Below are 23124 nucleotides of genomic sequence, written 5' to 3'. Positions count from 1 at the left end.
TAGGATTCTCACTTTGTGAGTACTGAATTTTGGACTATGAGATTGTGTACAGCTGCATTTTATAAGAGGATCTCTTGTGTTTCTTAGGTTAGGATGTGTTTTGTGTTTTCTGGGATATCACCAAATCAAGAACAGATTGTAGTTTACTTTAACAGTTTAAGTAAGAGGACAGTGTGAATCATTCAACATTCCAAGTTGTATAAGGGGTACTGTAATAAAAAGTTAGGTATGATTTATTTCCACATGATGTTCAAGCAAAGACATTAACATTGGATCATTTTATTAATTAGCTTAATATGCATTTGAAGAGATTCCCTCTCTTCAACTCTTTCTTCCTCCTCATGCCTACCTTAATTTTTATTTCTTAATTGTAGTTCCCAGTATACTTTGTTAAACATTGTATTAGGTATTCAAAAAGTGCTTGGCATTGCACATCCAATATTTTTGAGTGCACACAATAAAAAATGTTCCATTACACAATCTTACATAATTTTAGATAGTTTTTTTAAGGAGGATTAATGGTTTACAGTCCACAGAAAAATATAGTAGTTTATACATGTATAACATTTCTCAGTTTTGCATATAACAACCTAACCCCCTTTAAGTCCTCCTCTGAAATCATGTTCTAGGACATGAACCCTCCCCAACTCCACCACCCCAGAGTCTTTTTCTTTGGTGCGATACACCAACATCAGTTCAAATTCTGCTTTGTATTTTGATTTCTGTTCTTATTTTTCAACTTTTATATACAGCTTTCTTTGCAAACATATTTTAGTGAAAATCATTCTTGATCTAAAGTTTATTTTTGTCCATGTTATATGAAGTCACTTTATATAGGAAAGACAACGTTTTATTTATAAAAAGGGTACACTGACAAAAAAACCGTAGGGTAAGAGGGGTACAGCTCCACACAGTTCCCACCACCAGAACTCCATATCCCATCCTCTATCCTGGTAGTTTTACTATTCTTTAACCCTCTGGGAGTATGGACCCTGGGTCATTATGGGGTGCAGAAGGTGGAAGGTCTGACTTCTATAATTGCTTCTCCATTGAACATGGGTGTTGACAGTTCTCTCCATATTCCCAGCCTCTCTCTCTCTTTCCCTAGTGGAGCAGAGCTCTGGGGAAGCAGGGCTCCAGGTCACATTGGTTGGGTCATCTCCCTGGGAAGTCCAATTGGCAGCATGGTAGCCTCTGGAACGTGGTGGCTGAGAATAGAGTTAAGATATAAAGCCCAACAAATTGTTGACTAATCATGAACCTAAAGACTGGACTGCACTATTCAGATCAAGAGTTGGGGAGGTCTCCATTTTGTAGAAAGTTTCCTTTTTTAAAGCAGAGAGAGGTTTCACAACTTCATCAACACCTATTGTGTAATGACTGTAATGATTCTCACAGCCATGATGTGACCAATGCCCTAAAATAAGACCTGTCTGTAGAAGCTTTCCGAATTTATATAACTTATTTTCTTCATGAGCCACCAGCATTCTCCTTTCAGGTTTTCAGAAACTTTGCTTTTGATAGTTTCCAACTGTGTCTTGGAAGAAGTCATTCCTTGCTGGGGCTCACGTGGGGTGACTTCAGCCAGGAAGATAAGCTTACCGAGACTCCATCACTAGCTCAAAAGCCTACGTGATAAAGAAAGAGACTCGGGGAGGATTCTGATACAAAAACTCTCCATTTATTCAGGGGTGGGCTTGGGTATATATAGAGAAAGTTAAACAAAGAACATTTTTCAAATACTTCAGAAATTACAGGTGTCTTAAAGGTCAGCTTGCCCCTGTGGTAGAGGGCTGGTATGACAAGAATTGATTCAGATACATAAAGGTCAAGATAATTATTCTCCATGATGCAAACAAGTTAATTATCTAAAGGCATTTGAAAAAAGCGTAGGGGTTAAACCAGTAGGGTGAGATAGAGAGAAGATAAACAAGGATTGATGTAAATCACAGATAGCAAGGAACATACGGAAATAGTGTTTTGAGGCTTCACTGTCTGGTGTTGGAGTGTAAGAAGGACTGTGTTTCCCATTTGTGAATGAACCTTAAAGTATGCATCCATGTGTCCTGCTGCTAGCAAGGAGAAACTGTGAGATTTCTGTGGGCTTGAGAGTCTTACAAGGGGAAACTGAGTCTGGGAGACTTTCCCCTTGGCTCATCTCTATGATAGAGGCTAACAAGGGGGTCTTTTCCAGACCTCCATCCAAGGATGGGGGGAGTTTTCCCTAAGCTCTACCAAGCTTTTACATAGTCCCACAACTCCTGAACTAACACAGTCTCCATGGACTACAAATGTGTCTCCACTAGCTACCAGAAAAAAAATTTTAGAAGCATGTTGTAGAAGAATGGACTGCCCTTTATTTACTGAATCTATGTATGTTCTTTAGTGAAAGGTGAGAAATTATGCTTGTCCTCAAAGTTATGCTTCTAAACATGAACTCCTGCTACTCTACCCCCCTTTTGTGTCCAATAAAAGTTATGGAAGCTTTTTTTTAATTATTCAGCCTCCAGAACTCACAGTTCTCTGCCTACATATTTGCATGATTGTTTCATGCAGTGTTTTGACTACATCCTTTCTCATATGCAGCTTGCTTTTTATGACTTACAAACTGTTTTATTTGCCTTTTTTCTTCTATTGTTTAAACTTAGTTGTTGTTGGAACTATAAATGGAATGCCAAACAGTATATGAAAAGGAAAAAAAAAGTCTGTATATTTCATATTCTGCACATGACATTTCACTCACACCAGAAGAGTGAGCTTTGTACAGCAAGCACATCTCCAACTATTTTGACACCATCTAGATGTTTTACAAGTTATGTTGGTTTAGATTTTATTTACCTGAAGTCAACATCTGGTCACCAGATTGCACAGGTCAAGGTATCTGTCCTACAAGACATAATTCTTCCAAGTATGAGAGACCCCTTATGAAGCTGAAACTGCCATCAGTAGTTCTGTTTTGTGAATTTGAGTTTCTACAATCCCACCCTTGAACTCATTCACTTGTTGGAGTGAGTTGCAGAAGCTAGGAATCCATTTAACTTATTAAATTGCATGTTTATTATAAAGGAATACAATTAGAACATCAAATGGAGACATTTACAAGACAAGGTATGAGGAAAGAGCTTGGAGTGCACATGTCCTCTCTGGGATCATGGCCCTCTAAACACTTCTACCTATTCAACAACATAAATATTACAATCCGGTCATTTAACAATTTTATGAAGGGTTTATAACAGGCATAACTGATCAAATCCATGCCAATGTGTGATTAATAAAATCCCTCATCCCCAGTGATCAGAAAGTCAGTCTGAAAAATGCAGTTTTCTACACATTTGTTTGGTTCCTTAGCCACCAGATCCCAAACTGTAGCTATCCAGGGACTCTCCAAGACCCATTCATTAACCCCATCTTTATTATGTCTGCTTATTATAATTTTAAACACGTAACTTTTTAAAATATTTATTTATTTATATATTCCCTTTTGCTGCCCTTGTTTTATTGTTGTAGGTATTATTTTTGTTGTCATTGTTGGATAGGACAGAGAGAAATGGAGAGAGGAGGGGAAGACAGAGAGGTGGAGAGAAAGATAGACACCTGCAGACATGCTTCACTGCTTGTGAAGCAACTCCCCTGCAGGTGGGGAGCTGGGGGCTCGAACTGGGATCCTTCCACAGGTCCTTGAGTTTTTCACAACGTGCACTTAACCCGCTATGCTACTGCCCGACTCCCTACGTAACTGATTTTATTAATATTATTTTTAATGGCATGTAAGGGCTGAGTGGTGGTGCACCTGGTTGAGCACACATTATAATGAAAAGGGACCTGGGTTTGAGTCCCTGGTTCCCACCTGCAGGGAAAGGGTTTTGTGAGTGGTGAAGCAGATCTGCCGGTGTATCTCTTTTTATCTCCCAGAAATTTCTGTCTTCCATTTCCCCTCTGGATTTATGGCTGTCTCTATGCAATTAGAAAATACAATAAAAAATTTTAAATGTTAAGGCATCAATGGCATAAATCAGTTCATTTCTATTATAATTATCTATTTATTTAGTTTTTTTGTCACCAGGCTTATAACTAGGACTTGATGCCAGCACGATGAATCCCTTGCTCCTGTAAGCCATTTTTTCCATTCCATTGAATAGGACAGAGGGAACTTGAGAGAGGAGTGTAGATAGAGAGAAAGACAGACACCTGAAGACCAGCTTCACCACTTGTGAAGCAACCCCCCTGCAGATGGGGAGCTGGAGGTTCAAACCCAGATCCTTGTACAGGTCCTTGCACTTCATACTATGTGCACTTAACCAAGTGTGATACCACCTGGCCCCCACAACTATATATTGATCAGAAATGATCTTCATATCTTTAGTAACATAAGAAGTAGTATTTTAGTTTATATATCTATAAAACAAAATCATAGTTGTTTATTTCTGCTTCTTGAGTATTTTTCCTTTGAACAATGTATTTGTTAAACTCTACTAGAATTATAGATTATCAGTATTCTCTGAGAAGAACAAGGATAGGAGTACAATCATCCCATTCGCTTTGGGCTAACTTTCCCACAATTCCCATGTCTTCATAAGGGATCATGCAATGTATTGTGACTGGCTCTTGATATTATCATTCCCAGAGGATCCCCCTTTTGTTTGTTTGTTCTTCCAAGAGCATAACTATTCAACAATAGAGTGGGCTGGGGAAGCAAATAACTCCTTTTAAAATTTAAATGACCCACTTATTTGTCTCTGCCACAAAGTCCAACATCAAAGGCATCCAGTCCTTCTCAGGAAACCTTTCAAAGTTTAGCCTGTCCTCTGTGACATGTCTTCTTGTCCCCTTGCCATCTGTCTCTATGTTTGCATCCTCTCAGCTTTTCCATCTAAGGGAGTTTCAACTATCAAACTTCAAACTATCCATTTCCAAAATTCTATTGAACCTCCTCAACTTATGGTGTGACTTCTTTCAACTTGGGTTATACATTTCTCTGCCATGAGTTTCAATATCATCCAGAGAGAGAACAAAATATGATTCCTATCTTCAATTTGTTTTATTTATTTATTTATTATTTTTTTCCAGAGCACTGCCCAGATCTGGCTTTTGATGCTGTGGCTCTGGTACTATGGAGCCTCAGGCATGAGAGTCCCTTTGCATAACCATTATGCTGTCAATAGCCTGCCACTGTTCTTTTCTATTTAACTTTAAATCTTTCTTTGAGTCATCAGGGATGATCAAGAGGAAGTTAGAAAGATAGAATGTAATCTTGTAAAGGATCTCTATTAAAACAAAGGTCAAAGGGACCAGGTGGTGGTTAAACACTCACAATACAATGCTCCAAGACCCAGGTCTAAGCTCCCTGTTCCCAGGTGTAGGGGGAAAGCTTCAGGAGTGGTGAAGCAGTGCTACGGGTGTGTCTTTCCCTCTCTGTTTCTACCTCCCCCTCTCAATTTCTCTCTACCTCTATCCAATAGTAAATAATTAAAATAATTGAAAAATACAAAGGTAAAAAATAGGTGAGGTAAGTGGTGGTGAAGGGGATTGAACCTGGGACTTTGGAGCCTCAGGCAAGGGAGTCTCTTTGTGCTGGGGCTCATGTGAAGTGGTTCCAACCAGGGGGTAAGCCTCTGACCCTCCCTCACAGGTTCTAGGGACTGCATGAGTCAGAAAGAGACATCAGGGAATATTCTGGTACGGACATTTGTTTATTGGGAGAAGAATACATGTTTTTATAGAGAGTTAAACTAAGGAAATTTTTCACATATGTCACAGATTACAGGTTTCTTAAAGATCAGCTTGCCCCTAAGGTAGTGGGATGGTGTGACAAAAGTTGAGATACATAAAGTTCAAAATGATTAGTCTCCATGATGCAGGTGAGTTAATTATCCAAAGGCATTTAAGAGAAGCATAGGGGTTAAAGAAGTAAGGTGAAGTGGAGAAGAAGAAAAATAAAACTTGATATAAATCAGAGATATCAAAGGACACAAGGAAATAGAATTTAGAGTTTTCACTGCCTGGTGTTGGGGCGGAGTATGATAGAGTGTGTTCTCCTTTATGATCAAAAGGTGAAGTGGATGTGTGAACTTTGAGTGAACCCTAAAGCAGGCAGCCATGTGGCCTGCTGATACCAGGGGGAACTAAGTGTGAGAGGCCTGTAGGCTTTCTGTGAGCCTGGGAGACTAAGAAGGAGAAACAGTCTGGGAGACTTTTCCCTCTTGGCTCATCTCTATAAGGAGAGAGGCTAACAAGTGGGGTGTCTTTCCAGACCTCCATCTGAGGATGGGGGGAGATCCCATAAGCTCTACCAAGCTTTAACATAACCCACATCTTTGCATACCCATTTTGCTATTTACTCCAGCCTTCCTTTTACCAGTTTTGTATTTATTTCTATTGTATTTATTTATTTCTCATGATCTTTTCTGCCAAGCAGTCTGGTACTTAATGAAATCATCTAGAACTGGTAGTATGAGACAAGGAACTTATTTTGTAACACCTTCTCAGGTGCTGAGGACAAGTCTAGAGGGAAGAAATTAGTTATATTTGTGTTCATATCACTTAAAACAGTTCAGGAAGTCTTTAATTCCTTCTCTTGGCAAATTAAAGAAATTCATATGGAGTAGGGAAGCAACTGAGTGGAAAAACAGACATGGAAAAAAATGAGTTGATACTTTTTTTTTTTCCTATATGCTATATGCATTGTGCTTCCTTTGGGGCATGATCCCATGATTTATTTCCATGGGACACAGGCTCTGATAATGTATTTCCATTTAACCTTGCACACATACATGTATGCACACTTTTCCTAACTGTGTTAGCAGGCTTGTCTGCTAACAATAAAAATTATGTGCAGTTAACAGGAAGACTACATATTAAGTTCTGGGTTACCTGATCAAAATAAATTCAATAATTATTGCTTCCAGATGTCAGTTCTGTCCATAATCTTAATCCCAGAAACTGAATAAGAAAAAATCACATGATGGCACATTGTGCAGCCTCATCTCTGGGTACCTCAAGACCCATACAGCTTGTAAAACTTTCATCTAAAATCCAATCAACCCAGTATTAAAAGAACTTCCACAGCACTGCATCAGTTACAATGAGCTAGAAATGATTTCAAGTACATAGCAAAAGTGCATAGGAGAGGCACATGTGAATACCATATTGTCTTATTTTATTTCACTTTATTTACTTATTTTTATTTCTACTATTGCTGGGGTTCAGTGGCAGCACTATAAATCCACTGCCCCTGGTGGCCATGTTTTTTTTTTTTCCATTTTATTGGACAGGAGAGAAATTGAGAGGGGAGAGGGAGATAGAAAGGAAGAGAGAAAGAGAGACACACCTCTGCAGACCTCCTTCACAGCTTGTGAAGCCCCCTCCCCAGGTGTGGAGCAGGAGGCTTGAACCTGGATCCTTATGTGGGTCCTTGTGCTTACTACTATGGACATTTAACCAGGTGGGCGACCCTAGCCCCGTACTACATTATTTTATACAAGGAGATTAAGCACCCCGTAATTGTCTCTTCCTGGGGTGCTGGAGCCAATATCCTTCTGGATACCCAGGGATGCCCATGCCTAACATTAAATTTGCTTGATTGATATGTCTTATCACGTTATTGCCAGACCCCTAAGTAGTCCAAGAATAATAAATTGTAATGAAAGGATTAGACACTGAGATTGAGGAATAGGGAGCTTAAGAGAAAATTGAGACTTCAGTTCCAGGTCTGAGGGTCCTGCCTTTCTCATTGATACTCCAGGCCAAGGCCCTAGGCTCACACAGTCTCAGAAAATTTTCTTCACATTCACTTTGAATCCAGATCATGGCCTCCCCATTTAGTCACACTGAGAACAATGAGGACATCACTTGCTGCCTTTCTGTCTCTTTCTTCTCTGCCACTCTATGGAAAGTAGTGACAAGTCATTAGCACTGTTCTCTTTCCAAAGTGCTTGAAAGGTCAGCTTTCATCACCAAGGCTATTATCTCTATAATTCCCTTCCTGGGATGCTGCCTCCCAAACAAGTAGCACCTGCAAGTGCCACAGAACTCTGCTTTTGTCTGTTTTCTGTGCTAAAGTATCTATTTCCACCACCACCAACCCCCCTGCTTGACTGCAGTGGCTATATTGACAAATATTCTCCAGGGGCACAAGTGCCTACAGCAAAGGCATTAAGGATTCCTTGATGGAGAAATCAACTCTGTAAGCTCTCCTTCTTGAGGTCACATACCCGGTAAAGCCTGATGATGACCTGGAGTTGGACACACCAAGTGTTCAGAGGCAGGTGTAAGCTGGCAGGCAGGCTAGCCAAGAGTGTGTTCTGCAGTTCTTCTGTGTGTTAATGACACAGGAGAAGTAAGAGGAATCTGGGAATCCTTCCCATTCTTTTGAAAAAACTGCCAGTTAATAGTGGATTCCTAAAAGGTGAGAGCAGGTCTGGGAACTCTGGATTCATTACATGTGACCTATCTCCACAACCACTCCTGGAAGCAGGAATTGCTGTGATTATTTAATTGAAAATGTGATTGAATTTATTTTATAGTCTGAAAATTATTATTATATTTAGGGGAGAGGGAAGCTTCAACTTTTTTTTTAATTGATTCCCTTTTGTTGCCCTTGTTTATTGTTATAGTTGTTACTGATGTTGTCATTGTTTGATAGGACAGAGACAAACGGAGAGAGGAGGGGAAGACAGAGAGAGGGAGAGAAAGACAGACACCTGAAGACCTGCTTCACTGCCTTTTAAGCGACTCCCCTGCAGGTGGGTAGCTGGGGCTCAAACCGGGATCCTTATGCCAGTCCTTGTGCTTTGCGCCACATGCGCTTAACCCACTGCACTACCGCCTGGCCTGACTCCCTTCAACGTTTTTTTTTTTTTTTTTCACCACTCCCATCACCAAAAGTCTGTGTCTCCATCCCCATCCCCATTGATAACTGCTACAATTCTCCCACAGTCTTAAATATAGGTTGACTTTTTTTTTTTCACATTTATGCATTTAGTTCTCTACATTCTGCTGATGAGGGAAACCATCCTGCAGTTGTCCTTCACTTTCTTACTTGCTTCACTTCTGGTGGTGGGAACTGTGTGGCATTGTAACCCTCTTATCCTATGATTTCTGTCAATGTTTTCTTTTGATAAATAAAAATAAAAATGCAGATGTAGATCTTGCTTGATTTCTAAGGTGGAAGAATTTTTTTTTCTTTTGGTTCCAATTATGTCTCTGAAGACATATTTTTTCTTCAATGGCAGAGAAAAACTTAAGTCATCTTTAATAATTCCAGTATATTCTGCTATTTTGAGGCTTGGCAATTCTGAAATTCTTTTTTTATTATTAAATTTATTTATTTATAAAATGGAAACATTGACAAGACAGTAGGATAAGAGGGTACAATTCCCATCATTAATTTTGTAATTTCTTTATTGGGGGATTAGTGATTTACATTTCACAGTAAATACAATAGTTTGTACACTCATAATATTTCTCAGTTTCCACATATCAATACAATCCCCATTAGATCCTCTGTATCCTTTTTGGACCTGTAATCTCCCCCTCACCACCCCCAGAGTCTTTTACTTTGGTGCAATATGCCAACTTTAGTTCAAGTTCTACTTGTGTTTTGTCTTCTGATCTTGTTTTTCAACTTCTACCTGAGAGTGAGATCATCCCATATTCATCCTTCTGTTTCTGACTTACTTCACTTAACATGACTTCTTCAAGCTCCATCCAAGATGGGGTGAAAATGGTGACATCACCATTTTTAATAGCTGAGTAGTATTCCATTGTGTATATATACCAGGACTTTCTCAGCCACTCATCTGTTGTTGGACATCTGGTTTGCTTCCATGTTTTGGCTATTACAAATTGTGCTGCTAAGAACATAGATATACACAAATCTTTTTGGATAGGTGTGTTGGGCTCCTTAGGATATATTCCCAGGAGAGGAATTGCAGTATCACAGGGTAATTCCATCTCTAGCCTTGTGAGAATTCTCCAGACAGTTCTCCACAGAGGTTGGACCAATTGACATTCCCACCAGCAGTGCAGGAGGATTATTTTGACCCCACACCCTCTCCAGCATTTGCTGATATTACCTTTTCTGATGTATGACATTCTCACAGGAGTGAAGTGGTATCTCATTGTTGTCTTTATTTACATTTCTCTGACAAAGACATGAAGCATTTTTTTCATGTGTTTCTCAGCCTTTTGGATCTCTTCTGTGGTGAATATTCTGTTCACGTCCTCTCCCCATTTTTGGATGGGGTCATTTTTTTTTTGGTTGAGTTTGGCAAGCTCTTTATATATTTTGGTTATTAGCCTCTTGTCTGATGTATGACATGTAAAGATCTTCTCCTATAAAGATGAGGGGTTTCTTGCTTAGGGTAGCGCTGTGGAGAAGCTTTATTTTTTTGTTTTTTATATTTATTTATATCCCTTTTTTGTGCCCTTCTTTTGTTGTTATAGTTATTATTGCTGTTACTGATATCATTGTTGGATAGGACAGAGAGAAATGGAGAGAGGAGGGGAAGACAAAGAGGGGGAGAGAAAGATAGACACCTGCAGACCTGCTTCCTCACTTGTGAAGCAACTCCCCTGCAGGTGGGGAGCCGGGGGCTCGAACCAGGATCTTTAGGCCAGTCCTTGTGCTTTGTGCCACCTGCGCTTAACCTGCTGCACTACTGCCTGACTCCAGATAAAAGCTTTTTAATTTGATGTATTCCCATAGGTTTATACTTGCCTTAGTCTTCTTTGTAATTGGTTTCATTTCATTGAAGATTAAAAGTTATGGGGAAAAGAGTTCTGCCAATATTTTCCTCTAAGTATCTGATAATCTGTGGTCTAACATCCAAGTCTTTGATCCACTTGGAATTTCATTTTGTGTTTGGTGAAATATAGTGGTGCAGTTTCATTCTTCTGTATGTTTCTTTTTTCTTTTTATTTCTTAAAATATTTTAAATAATCTTTTGTTTATTTTCCCTTTTGTTGCCCTTGTTGTTTTTTATTGTTGTTGTAGTTATTGTTGTTGTTATTGATGTTGTTGTTGTTAGATAGGACAGAGAGAAATGGTGAGAGGCAGGGAAGACAGAGAGAGGGAGAGAAATACAGACACCTCTAGACCTGCTTCACTGCCTGTGAAGCGACTCCCCTGCAGGTGGGGATCCAGGGGCTTGAACCAGGATCTTTACACTGGTCCGTGCATTTCTTCTGTATGTTTCAATACATGTTTCAAACCATTTCTTGAAGAGACTCTCCTTTCTGCATTTAAAAGCCTGAGCACCTTTGTCAAATATTAGATGTCCATAGGTGTGGTGACTTATTTCTGGTCTCTCAATCTTATTCCATTGGTCAGTGTGTCTATTCATGTTCCAGTACCAAACAATTTTGATTACAATGGCCCTATAATACAATTTGAGATCTGGAAGTGTGATGCCTCCAGTTCTTTTCTTTCTTCTAAAGATTGTTTTGGCAATTCTAGGTCTTTTCTGATTCCAGATAAACACTTGTAGCATTTGTCCTATTCTCCTAAAAACTGTGCTTGGGATCTTGATGGTGATAGCATTAAATTTGTATATGGCTCTGGGTAGTATATTCATTTTGATGATGTTAATTCTTCCAACCCATGAACATGGCATATCTTTCCTCTTCTTTTTGTCTTTTTCTATTTCCTTGAGTAGTGACTCATACTTTTCAGTATACAACTCTTTCACTTGTTTGGCTAGATTTATTCCTAGATATTTCATTGTTTTTGTTGCTGTAGTAAAAGGGATTGATTTCTGGATTTCATCTTCTTCTAACTTAGTGTTTGCATAGAGGAATGCCACTGACTTTTGAATATTAATTTTGTAGCCTGACACTTTACTGTATTGCCTGGTGATTTCCCAAAGCTTCTTGCTGAATTCCATAGGTTCTTCTATGTATACTATCATGTCCTCTGCAAATAGGGAGAGTTTGACTTCTTCTCTTCCAATCTGTATCCCTTTAATTCCTTGCTCCTGCCTGATTGCTATGGCAAGAACTTCCAACACTGTGTTGAATAGTAATGGTGATAGTGGGCAGCCCTGTCTAGTGCTTGATCTGAGGGGAAATGTTTCCTGTTTTTCACCATTAAGTATGATGTTGGTTGTAGGTTTGCTATATATAGACTACACTATCTTGAAGAATTTTCTATCTGTTCCCATTTTTATAGTGTTTTGATCATAAAATGATGTTGTATTTTGTCAAAGGCTTTCTCTGAATCTATTAATAGGAAAATGTGGTTTATGGTCTTGCTTTTATTGACATGGTGGATCATGTTGATTGATTTACGTATATTAAACCATCTTTACATTCCTGGGATAAATCCTACTTGGCCATGATGAACAATATTTTTAATATACTGCTCTATCCAGTTGGCTAGAATCCTGTTCAATATGTTAGTGTCTATGCTCTTTAGAGATATTGGTCTGTAGCTTTCTTTTTTGGTTCTTTCCCTGTCTGATTTTGGTATCAGAGTCATGTTGGCTTCATAGAAGCTGGAAGAGAGTATTCCTTTGTCTTTAATTTTCTGTAAGACGTGTAAAGTAGAGGTATTGACTCTGCCTTGAAGGTTTTGTAGAATTCATTTGTGAAACCATATCCCAGGACTTTTAATCTTGGGCAGGTTTTTGATAACTGTTTCAATTTCATTGGCTGTGATGGGCCTGTTCATATGATCTAGTTCCTCTTCATTTAATTTTGGAAGTTCGTAAGTATCTAGGAATTCTTCCATTTCTTCCAGGTTCTCTAGCTTGGTGGCATATAGTTGTTCATAGTAGTCTTGCAAGATATTTTGAATTTCTGTGGGGTCTGTTGTGAGATCTCCTCTTTCATTTACAATCTAATTTATTTGGGTCTTCTCCCTTTTTTGTTCTGAGTCTGACTAAAGGTTTGACAATTTTGTTTACTCTTCTGAAGAACCAGCATTTACTTTCATTGATCTTTTGTATGGTTTTCTTATTTTCAATGTTATTTATTTCTGCCCTAACTTTAGTTATTTCTGTCTTTCTGGTTGCTATAGTGTTCCTTTGTTCTTCTTCTTCTAGGTCTTTAATATGTCCAATCAAGCTGTTTATTTTGTGTTTTTTTTTTGTTTGTTTCCTACTGTGTGCTTATGTGTACTCTCAGTACTGCCTTAGCTGGGTTCCAAATATTTTGATAGCTGTGTCTTCATTTTCACTGAACTCTGTAAACATTTTGCTTTCTTCCTTTATTTCCTCCTTGACCCAGTAATTGTTAAGTAGTGTACTGTTGAGTTTCCACATTTTGTAACAATTTCTAATCTTTTGTTGATTGTTAAGTGTTAGTTTAATTCCACCATGGTCTGAGAAGATGCTTGGGATGATTTCAATACTCTTGAATTTGCTGATACTGTCTTTTTGGCCTAACATATGGTCTATCCTTGAGAATAACCCATGTGGACTTGAGTAGAATGTGTATTACAGTTTCTTGGGGTAAATGATTCTGAATATTTCCAGTAGATCTAGTTTATCTGTCTCCTCATTTGCTCACTCTTTTCTTTCTTGGTTTTCTGCCTGAATGATCTGTAAAGTTGATGGAGTGGGGTGGTGAAACCTCCTATTACTACTGTGTTGCTGTTAATATTATGCTGTAGCTCTTTCAGTATATGTTTGATGTGTTTTAATGACTTCTCATTGGGTGCATAGACATTCTTCTACTAGTGTTTGCCTTTCTTCCGTAGCCAGTCAACAGCGTCAGGTTGAGCCTGATGTAAAGTTTCGAGACCTCCTTTGAATCTGGAGAGGTGGCAGTCGTTGACTATGTGGGTCATAGTTTGTCTATAGCCGCAGGGGCAGTTCAGGTCGTCTCTGGCTCCCCAGCGATGGAACATAGCGGCGCACCGGCCATGGCCTGTTCGATAACAATCGAGGAGGGCCCAATCATAACGTGCTAGGTCAAAGCCGGGTTGACGCTTGCAGGGGTCTGTGATGAGGTGTTTGTTCTTTACCTCAGCTGACTGCCAACTCTGTTTCCAAGAGACTGGAACAGAGAAGTTCAGTGTAGGCATAGGGGACCAGATTGGGTGACAAGACGTCAAGCGTTGGACAGGGTGGGCGAAGATATCCGCGTATATTGGCAGGTCCGGTCGAGCGTAGATGTGGGAAATGAACTTAGATGATGCTGCATCCCGACGAATATCTGGCAGGGCGATATTGCTAAGAACTGGCAGCCATGGAACCGGGGTGGAACGGATGGTTCCAGAAATTATCCTCATGGAGGAATATAATTTGGAATCGACCAAGTGGACATGGGGGCTATGGAACCATACTGGGGCACAGTATTCTGCAGTGGAGTAGCATAATGCCAGAGATGATGATTGTAGTGTGGAAGCGCTCGTGCCCCATGAGGAGCTGGCCAGTCTTGCAATGATGTTGTTCCTCGCGCCCACCTTTGCTGCAGTTTTTATGAGATGTTCGTGAAATGACAGGGTGCGATTGAGAGTAACGCCAAGATAGACTGGCTGGGCTTCATGCCGGATTCTCCTATCGCCAAGCTGCACATTAAACTCACGCGAGGCCAAGGCATGGTGTAGATCGAAAACAGATGATACCATTTTTGCAGTGCTAGGGATTAGTCGCCATTTTTTACAGTAATCAGATATCAGAGACATGGTGCATAGACATTAATAATTGTTAAGTACTCTTGATTGAGTGATCCTCTGAGCATTAAGTTATGTCCAACCCTATCTTTTTTATTTTTATTTATTTTAAACTCTATCATATCAAATATGAGAATAGCTGTTCCTACACCTTTTTGTGGGCTATTGGGTTGTATGATAGTTTTCCATCCTTACCCTTTGAGTCTATGTTTGTCTTGTTGTATTAGGTGTGTTTCCCTAGACAGCATATTGTTTGGTTATGTTTTCTGACCCATCTTCCTACTCTGTGACTTTTAATAGGTGAATTCAGGCCATTGACATTTGTTGATATCAAAGACTGAAGATATTTTAATACCATTATTGTAGTTTTTAGAGTGTTCTTATATATGGCATATTTGTGATTGTCTGACTGTTTATGAGATACCTTTCAGAACTTTCTTCAGGGCAGGCTTAGTTATAGTTAATTCCTTCAACTGTTGCTTGTCTGAGAAGGTTTTTATGCCTCCATCTAGTCTGAATGACAGTCTATCAGGATACAGTAGTCATGGTTGAAAGCCTTTCTCATTTAGCATTTGATAGATATCTTACCATTCTCTTCTGGCCTATAGTGTTTGTGTGGAAAGTCTGCTGCTAATCTTAAGGGTTTTCCTCTGTTGGTGACTCTCTGTTTTTCTCTTGCAGCCTTCAGAATCCTTTCTTTATCCTTATTCTTTTCCATTCTTCCATTTTAAATATGATGTGCCTTGGTGTCTTTAAGTCTGGGTTAATTCTGTTTGGGACCATCTGGGATTCTTGAACATTTATGTCTTTTATGTTGTGTATACTAGAGAAATTCTCAGCTATTATGTCTTGAGGAATACTTTCTTTCCCTCCCTCTCTTTCTTCCTCTGGTAAGCCAATGATGTGTATGTTATTTCTTTTGAAGTCATCCTATATGTCTATGTTGTTATTTACCATATCTCTTAATATCTTTTTGAGATCTCTTACCTCTTTTTTAGTTGTCTTTAATTTGTCCTCAATCTTACTAATTCTGTCTTCGACCTCATGTATTGTATTTTCTCTCCCCTCTAACGTTTTTGGTAGTTCATCTGTTTTGTTACCCTGTTCTGATACTGTTTTAGCTTGTTCAGCTGGTCATGTTCTTTTTAAATTTTTAAAAATATTTATTTAATTTTCTCTTTTGCTACCCTTGTTGTGATTATTGATGTCGTCATTGTTGGATAGGACAGAGAGAAATGGAGAGAGGAGGGGAAGACAGAGAAAGGAAGAGAAAGATAGACACCTGCAGAGCTGTTGCTTCACCACTTGTGAAGCAACTCCCCTGCAGGTGGGGAGCTGGGGGCTGGAACCGGGATCCTTATGCTGGTCCTTGTGCTTTGTGCCACATGCGCTTAACCAGATGTGTCACAGCTGGACTCCCTAGATGGTTGTGTTCTTAGTTCAGCTATTTCAGGTTTCAACTCTCTAATTACATTGAGATAATTACTGTTTTCTTCCAGAGAATATTTGTTGTTTTTACATTTCTGATGACAATTCTTTCAAACTTTTACTCACTCCTGTGACTATTTCCTTAACTAGTGTTTGGATGTTGACCTCATTGTTTTGTGGTTCAATGTTTGGGGGACTTTTAGCTAATCTGTTGTCCAGGTTCATTTCCTCAACATTTCTTCTTGTTGGTTTAACCATTCTATATAGTATGTTATAAGGTCCTTCTCTCATTTCTTTTCAGATTACTGATCACTCTGCCAGGATGGACTTGTGTCTAAGTAAGGTACTTAAAGAGTTCAAAGTTGTGGAAATTAATATTTGTTTCAATATTATTTCAATCCCTGAATTGGAACACAGTAACTGTTAAAGCCTCTTCTGTTTATTTTCTTTCCTGTAGGTTATGGGAGCCTTAAGGCTTTTAAATTAGAAGCAAGATTCTTAGCATAATCATTCACTCCTGACCAAGAGATAAATCAGGGTAGAGGAGAAATATCACAGTAGTTATGCAAAGTGACTCTCACATCCCAGGGATCCAAAGATGTGGACTCAATTCAGTTTCTCTACCAAGCTAGGCAGCACTTCTGGGCCCTGTGAGATTCTAAACAATTCCCATTTATAGTCTGTAGGTTCTGAGGCAATTACTCATTATGTTTTCATCAGGAGAACAACATGGAAAGGCTCCCACCACACAGCCCCACCGCTATGCCACTAAGGTTTATATCTTCTCCTGAGTTTCCTGGTCAGTTATCCATCCCCTGGTGTCAGCACAGGGCCTCCTCACCCTGCTGCTCCAGCCTCTGAGGGCAGTAGCAATGGAGGCACACAGTTGCATTTGGTGAGTCTCAGGGCAGTCCTCTTCTCCCTTCAGCAGTCTTTTTGTTGGTAAAACAGACCAGAGTTAGTGCTTCAACCAGTAAACTCCAAGACTGTTATCAGCTGCTCAATCTCTCCTTAGGCTCCTCTCTGTCCATGAGCCACACATGTTTGTACTCACTGTTGTTTAGGTGGCTTCCTGAAGTCATTCTAATCCTGCCTTATTGTGGTCCCAGGTGACCTCAGGAACAATTTTTGTAAGTCAACTATAGCTGAGTAAGCTTTTAAGAGGAATGATGGAATGCTTTAACAGTTGATCTCTGATTATGACTTTTTCCAATCTATTAGAGAAAACAAGGCTATTGAAAAAACAAAAAAAGCAATAAGCTAGTAACTTTGACCCTCTTAATATCTTTCTTTATTTTTTTTCTTTTAAATTTTTAAAAATTATTTTATTATCTTTATTTATTTATTGGATAAAGAGACCCACAAATTGAGAAGGAAGGGGAGGGAGAGATGAAGAGGAACTGAGAGACATATGCAGCCCTGCTTCACCACTCACAGAGCTTTTCACTTTCAGGTGGGAACCAGGAGCTCAAACCTGGGTCCTTGTTCACTGTAACATGTACACTCAAACAGGTGCACCACCACCCAGCCCCTACTCCTTTTTAAGTACTCTTTAGAAAAGTACTTTTCTAAAGTACTTTTAAATTTGTTATTACCTTTATCTATTTATTGGATATAGATAGACAAAAATTGAGAGCAAAGGGCGTTATAGGGAGGGGCAGAGACAGAGAGATACTAGCAACCCTGCTTCACCACTCACAAAACTTTCTCCTGCAGGTGGGGACTGGGGCCTGGAACCTGAGTCCTTGCATATTGTAATATGTGCTCCCAACCAGGTGTACCAGCACCTGGCTCCTTTATTATTTTTTAATCCTTATTTATTTGTTGGATAGAGAGGGAAAGAGACAGAGAGACACCTGTAACACTGGATAAGCACCTGCAAAGCTTTCCCCCTGCAGGTAGGGATGGGGAACTTGACCCCATGTCCTTGCACATTGTGACATGCACCTTCAACCATCTGATCCACCACCCAGACCCTTGTTAGCAGCTTTATCTTTATTTTAGTGCCAAATTCTAACTCCCCTAAATGTGAGTGTCATATTCTTCCTTCTACTGCTAGAACACACCAGTATTATCCACACACTAATCTTAGCACTTACTTCCTGAAAGACTTTGCCTCCAAAATGCAGTTCAATCTTTTCTTCTCAGTTCTTGACCATGCCAGTAATTTTATTGCTCTAGTTTCTCTGCCCAACTCAGCAATTCTTTCATCCATGTCTTACCTTTCTCTTGTGCTCCCTGCCCCTGATATCATTTGTCAATTTCAAAAAGTTCTTGTTATTTATTCACCCCTTAATTTTCATTGTGTCTATTTCTCTCCCATTATGCGTGGCAGATATTTGATACTCAATAAATAATCTCTCAAAATGAATGGGTGGATTTGCATGAATTAATTATTGTTTCTGGAAATGTGAGTTATATTCACATTTGTAAGTGAAAGAAAGATAATGTACCAGGAGGTCTCTAGATGTATTAAATATCCACTCTCTGATTTAAATTCAGTCTTCCGAATTGGGCCAGAAGAAAACAGGACAGATTCATGATGACATATTTTTTGGCTTTTGATGATTCTATAATGATATTTTAAAATATATTTATGTATTTATTACTGAATAGAATCACAGAGAAATTGAGAGGGATGTATGAGATAGAGAGGGAGAAAGAAGGGGCCAGGAAGTGTCTCAGGTGGGTAAGTGCTCATAGCCCAGTGCACAAGTATCCAGGTTCAAGCCCCTGGTGTCTACTTGTAGGGGGAAAGCTTCACAAGTGGTGAAGCAGGGCTGTAGGTATCTCTCTCTCTCTCTCTCTCTCTCTCTCTCCCCTCTCAATTTCACTCTACTTCTATCCAATAATAAGCGAATAAAAATAATGATAAGAGAGAAAGGGAGACAGAGATACACCTGTAGTCCTGCTTCACCATTCGTGAAGCTTCCCTCCAGCAGGTGGGGACCAGGGGCTTGAACCCAGGTCCTTGTGCAGTGTGCCAACAGAGTTTATTTATCCACTGTTCCCTGAAAGAGAACATGCTTAATTCTAAGTTTTGGCAACTGGTGAATAGAATGGCTTGAAAAACTCATGGGCACATTTGTGTGGATAGAAGTTTTAAGTCCTTTGCGTCAATGTCAAAGAACTGTCTGCTGGATAATTCAGCAAGAGTGTATTTAGCTTTCTAAGACACTGATAAAGTCCTATCTAGAGTGGTTGTACTATGTTCATTACTGTACATGAGTTACAACCCCTTCTGTTCCACATCCTCACCAGTATTTGAAGTGGTCAGTGTCCTAGATTTTTGGCTGTTCTGGTAGGTGTCTGGTGCCATCACAGCATTGTTGAAACTTGCATTTTCCTGTGCCATCTGAGGTAGGATGCCCATTAGATGCTTAGTTCCCATTTGTTTATTCTCCTTGGTGCAGTATCTTGTTGGATCTTTGATGCAATTTCTAATAATTGTGTTTGTTTTCTTATTGCTTAGTGCTTCTGGTAATTTGTGTTTTAGAATACTATGCATTAATTGTTTCAAGTTAAATAGAACACACTAAAATCCAGGACACTGGATGGCAACCATGGCTGTTTTTTTTCAGCATACCATCCCACAGAGATCCAGAGTTCATTGTAAAGGTCTCACAGTGCCTGTGGATGTGTTTTTGGGGACTCCAGCTCCCCAAATCTATCCCTCTGCTGTAACAGTTGCCTGTACACCTTCCTCTGCCCAAGGCAGTTTTGTGTTTCCTGTTATTTCTTCCTAATAGTCATTCCCCTTCTACACTTAAGAGTGTTGGATTCATAACAGTCCTCCACCCAGGAGCTAAATCCACATCCCAGCAAGACAGCTCTTCTCTAGGTGTTTCTGATATCTGGGGTCCCTGACACATAGTTCACTTTGTGATTTTGAGAAAGCTTAAATACCAAGAGTCTTTTAAAGCTACCCTTCTCAGCTTTCCTACAACTTCTCCAACCTTTATGTCTTCTTCTTCTCCTTTCATGGCACTGGAAACTCCTGTGTGGGGGATCTGACTGTTTGTAGACCCACACTTTAATTCAGGTAGAAACAGAGCACTGGGATGGAGTGGGGTGGTAAGATGTTAGCACCACCTCAGCATCGATGATTAGTCAACAATTTGTTTGGCTTTATGTGATAACTCCTTTTCAGCCACCAGGTTCCAGATGCTAGCATGATGCCAAGCAGACCTCACCAATGTGTCCTGGAGCCCAGATTCCTCAGAGCCCTTCCCCACTAGGAAAAGAGAGAGTCAGGCTGGGAGTATGGATGACCAGTCCACACCCATGTTCAGTGGGGAAGCAATTACAGAAGCCAGACCTGCCACCTTCTGTACTCTATAATGACCCTGTGTCCATAATCCAATAGGATTAAATAATAGGAAAGCTATCAGGGAAGGAAATGTGATAGAGAGCTCTAGTGGTGGGAATTTTATCTTTCTTATCCTATGATCTTGTCAGTATTTCCCTGTTATACATAAATAAATTTAAAATAAATAAAGTGCACAAGGACCCAGGTTCAAGCCCCTGCTCCCCACTTGCAGGGGTAAATCTTCACAAGTGGTGAAGCAGTGTTGCAGGTGTCTCTGTCTCTCTCCCTCTCTCTGTATCCCCATCCCCTCTTAATTTGTCTCTGTCTCTAATAGTAAATAAATAAAATATTTTGTTAAAAGTTTGTTACACATTATCTCAACAAAAAATTGAGAAGAGAACATGATTCTCGGGAACTTTAAACTTTTGTTCTGCAAAATCTAAAAGATTCACGTTAGAACATGAGGGAGAGACAGAGGAAGAGAAAGAGGAAGAGGAAGAGGAAGAGGAAGAGGAAGAGGAAGAGGAAGAGGAAGAGAAAGAGAAAGAGAAAGAGAAAGAGAAAGAGAAAGAGAAAGAGAAAGAGAAAGAGAAAGAGAAAGAAAGGTGATACTTACATGATGATATCTGGACACACAGAGAGGGTCTCAAGCTCTCACAAATTCATGGTTTTAAAACCCAAGCCCCACCTTCACGTTTCCAAGCCACACCTGTAACCACTCTTATTTTCTGGGCTGTACGTTGACCCTCAATGGCAGGAAACTAAGTGACTTTACCTGAGGCTAAGGGGACCAAGTCTCTGAGGTGACCATGTTTTATCCTGATATATCCCACTCTCATAAAGAAAGAGCCCAAGTAGCCAGAAGTAAATGTCTAATATGCTACAGAGAACATCTCCTTCCCAGGCAAAGGTGGGGGGATAGAGGTTAGGAGGGTTGGAAACCAAAATCTTCAAAGCGTTTTTTTGTTTGTTTTTTATTACTATTGTTTTGTTTTATTTGTAGGCCTTGAATTCAGGGCCTCAGTACTGCAGGTTGCTGGTACTGTTAAGCAACCCCTCAAGCCTGTGTTTTATTTATTTATTTGGCCCAGTGTTATCACTGGGGCTTGGGGCCAGCACTATCAATCCACCGTTCCTGGTGACAATTTTTTTTTTTTTCACTTAATTGGATAGGACAGAGAAGTTGATAGGGAAATGGGGTATGGAGAGGGGGAGAGACAGAGAGAGACACCAGCAGAACTGTTTCACTAATCATGAAGTGCCCGCCACTGCAGGTGGGGAACTGGGGGTTCAAACCAGGATCTTTGCTTGGGGTCCTTGTGCAGGTACTTAGGCTTAACCCAGTGCTCTGCCACCCACCCCCACTGGCCTGCATTTTTAAGCTTTTTTATTTAGAGAGAGAAGCAAGGGAAGGAAAAGACAAGAAAGAGCACCGCTCTACTATCCATGGGGCTTCCACATGGCAGTGGGGTTCAAATCCCAGGCCTCCTGCATGATAAGGTTGGACATCTGTTTGAGCCATTCATCCCTTGGCTAAACGACAGAACGTTTTGTTAAGACAGTGACTATTTATTATTCCAAAGACAGAGAGCTTTTAGAAGCCAGGGCTTTCCTTTTTAGGAGTAATCCTGCAAAGTAGACAAAATTATCTCTATCCCTGTTTTACAGATGACAGAGTTGAGAACAGACTTTGAGAATGTGTAAAAGACTGTCCAGTTTGTGAATTTCTGAGCTGGGGTCTGAGTGGGTTCAAATTGACAACAGGCCCTGACCTGCCTAGTAGGAGATTCCCAAGTCTTCCTTAGTGGCTTCTCAGTTGATGCTTTTGGTATATGACTCTTACAATAGCCTAGTGAGATATTTATTATAACCCCTCTCTCATGTTATGTTGAGAACATAACATAGTGATTCAATGAAGTGAACTTATCCAAGGACATAAAACCCATGTGTGACAGAGTAAGAATTTACACCAATGAATGTGTAATAACAACGCTGCCTATATAATATTTCTCTCTCCTTCTCAATTCCCAAGTTTTATAAACAAATTCGTAATATCAACAGATTTATGTGCCAGTTCCCCATCTGTGAGTGGCAATATTTATATTTAGTCATGATGAATGATTCTTTCAGAGCTAGGACTCTCCAATTTTATTAGCAGCATTTATTCACTGACCACTAGTGACATTGAGAGGAAGTTAATAGGCAGAATATAGTGTCCCTAGATTTCATCAAAAATAAACAACTACTGTAGATATAAAGTCAAGGGCATTGGATGTCTCATGACTCAAGTGAATTGGAATGTCAGAGGTCAGGGACAGGGTCACAGAGGGAAGTGAGCAGTGGAGAGACAAAGGAGAGGGAAGGAAGGAAACCACAGTACCAAACCTGGTGGGGGGTGGTGATGGCAGTGGCTTAAACCCCTGTGTCACACTCAGCTACTCAGAGGATGTTATCAGTATCTGACACTTTGGAAGGTCTTGGAGGTACGTGAAACACAGAATGGATGTGGATCTGTCCTCAAGAAATCTACTGTCCAGGGATGGTGACATTCCTCAGTTGCACAGTGTGAAGTCTTTGTTTGTTTTTTTCTTAGGTATTTTTTATTGATTTAATAAATAGATAAATAATTATCATAGGACAAGATTTTAGGATAAGAGGGGTACAATTCCACACAATTTCCACCACCAAAATTTCATAACCCATCCCTGCCATTGGAAGCTTCCCTATTCTTTATCCATCTGGAAATATGGGTCCAAGTTATCACAGGATGCAG

This window comes from Erinaceus europaeus, chromosome 3 (genome assembly GCF_950295315.1).
Source record: "Erinaceus europaeus chromosome 3, mEriEur2.1, whole genome shotgun sequence".
Lineage (NCBI taxonomy): Eukaryota > Metazoa > Chordata > Mammalia > Eulipotyphla > Erinaceidae > Erinaceus > Erinaceus europaeus.
The sequence above is the reverse complement of the archived record's forward strand: the minus strand, read 5'-3'. Positions refer to the sequence as shown.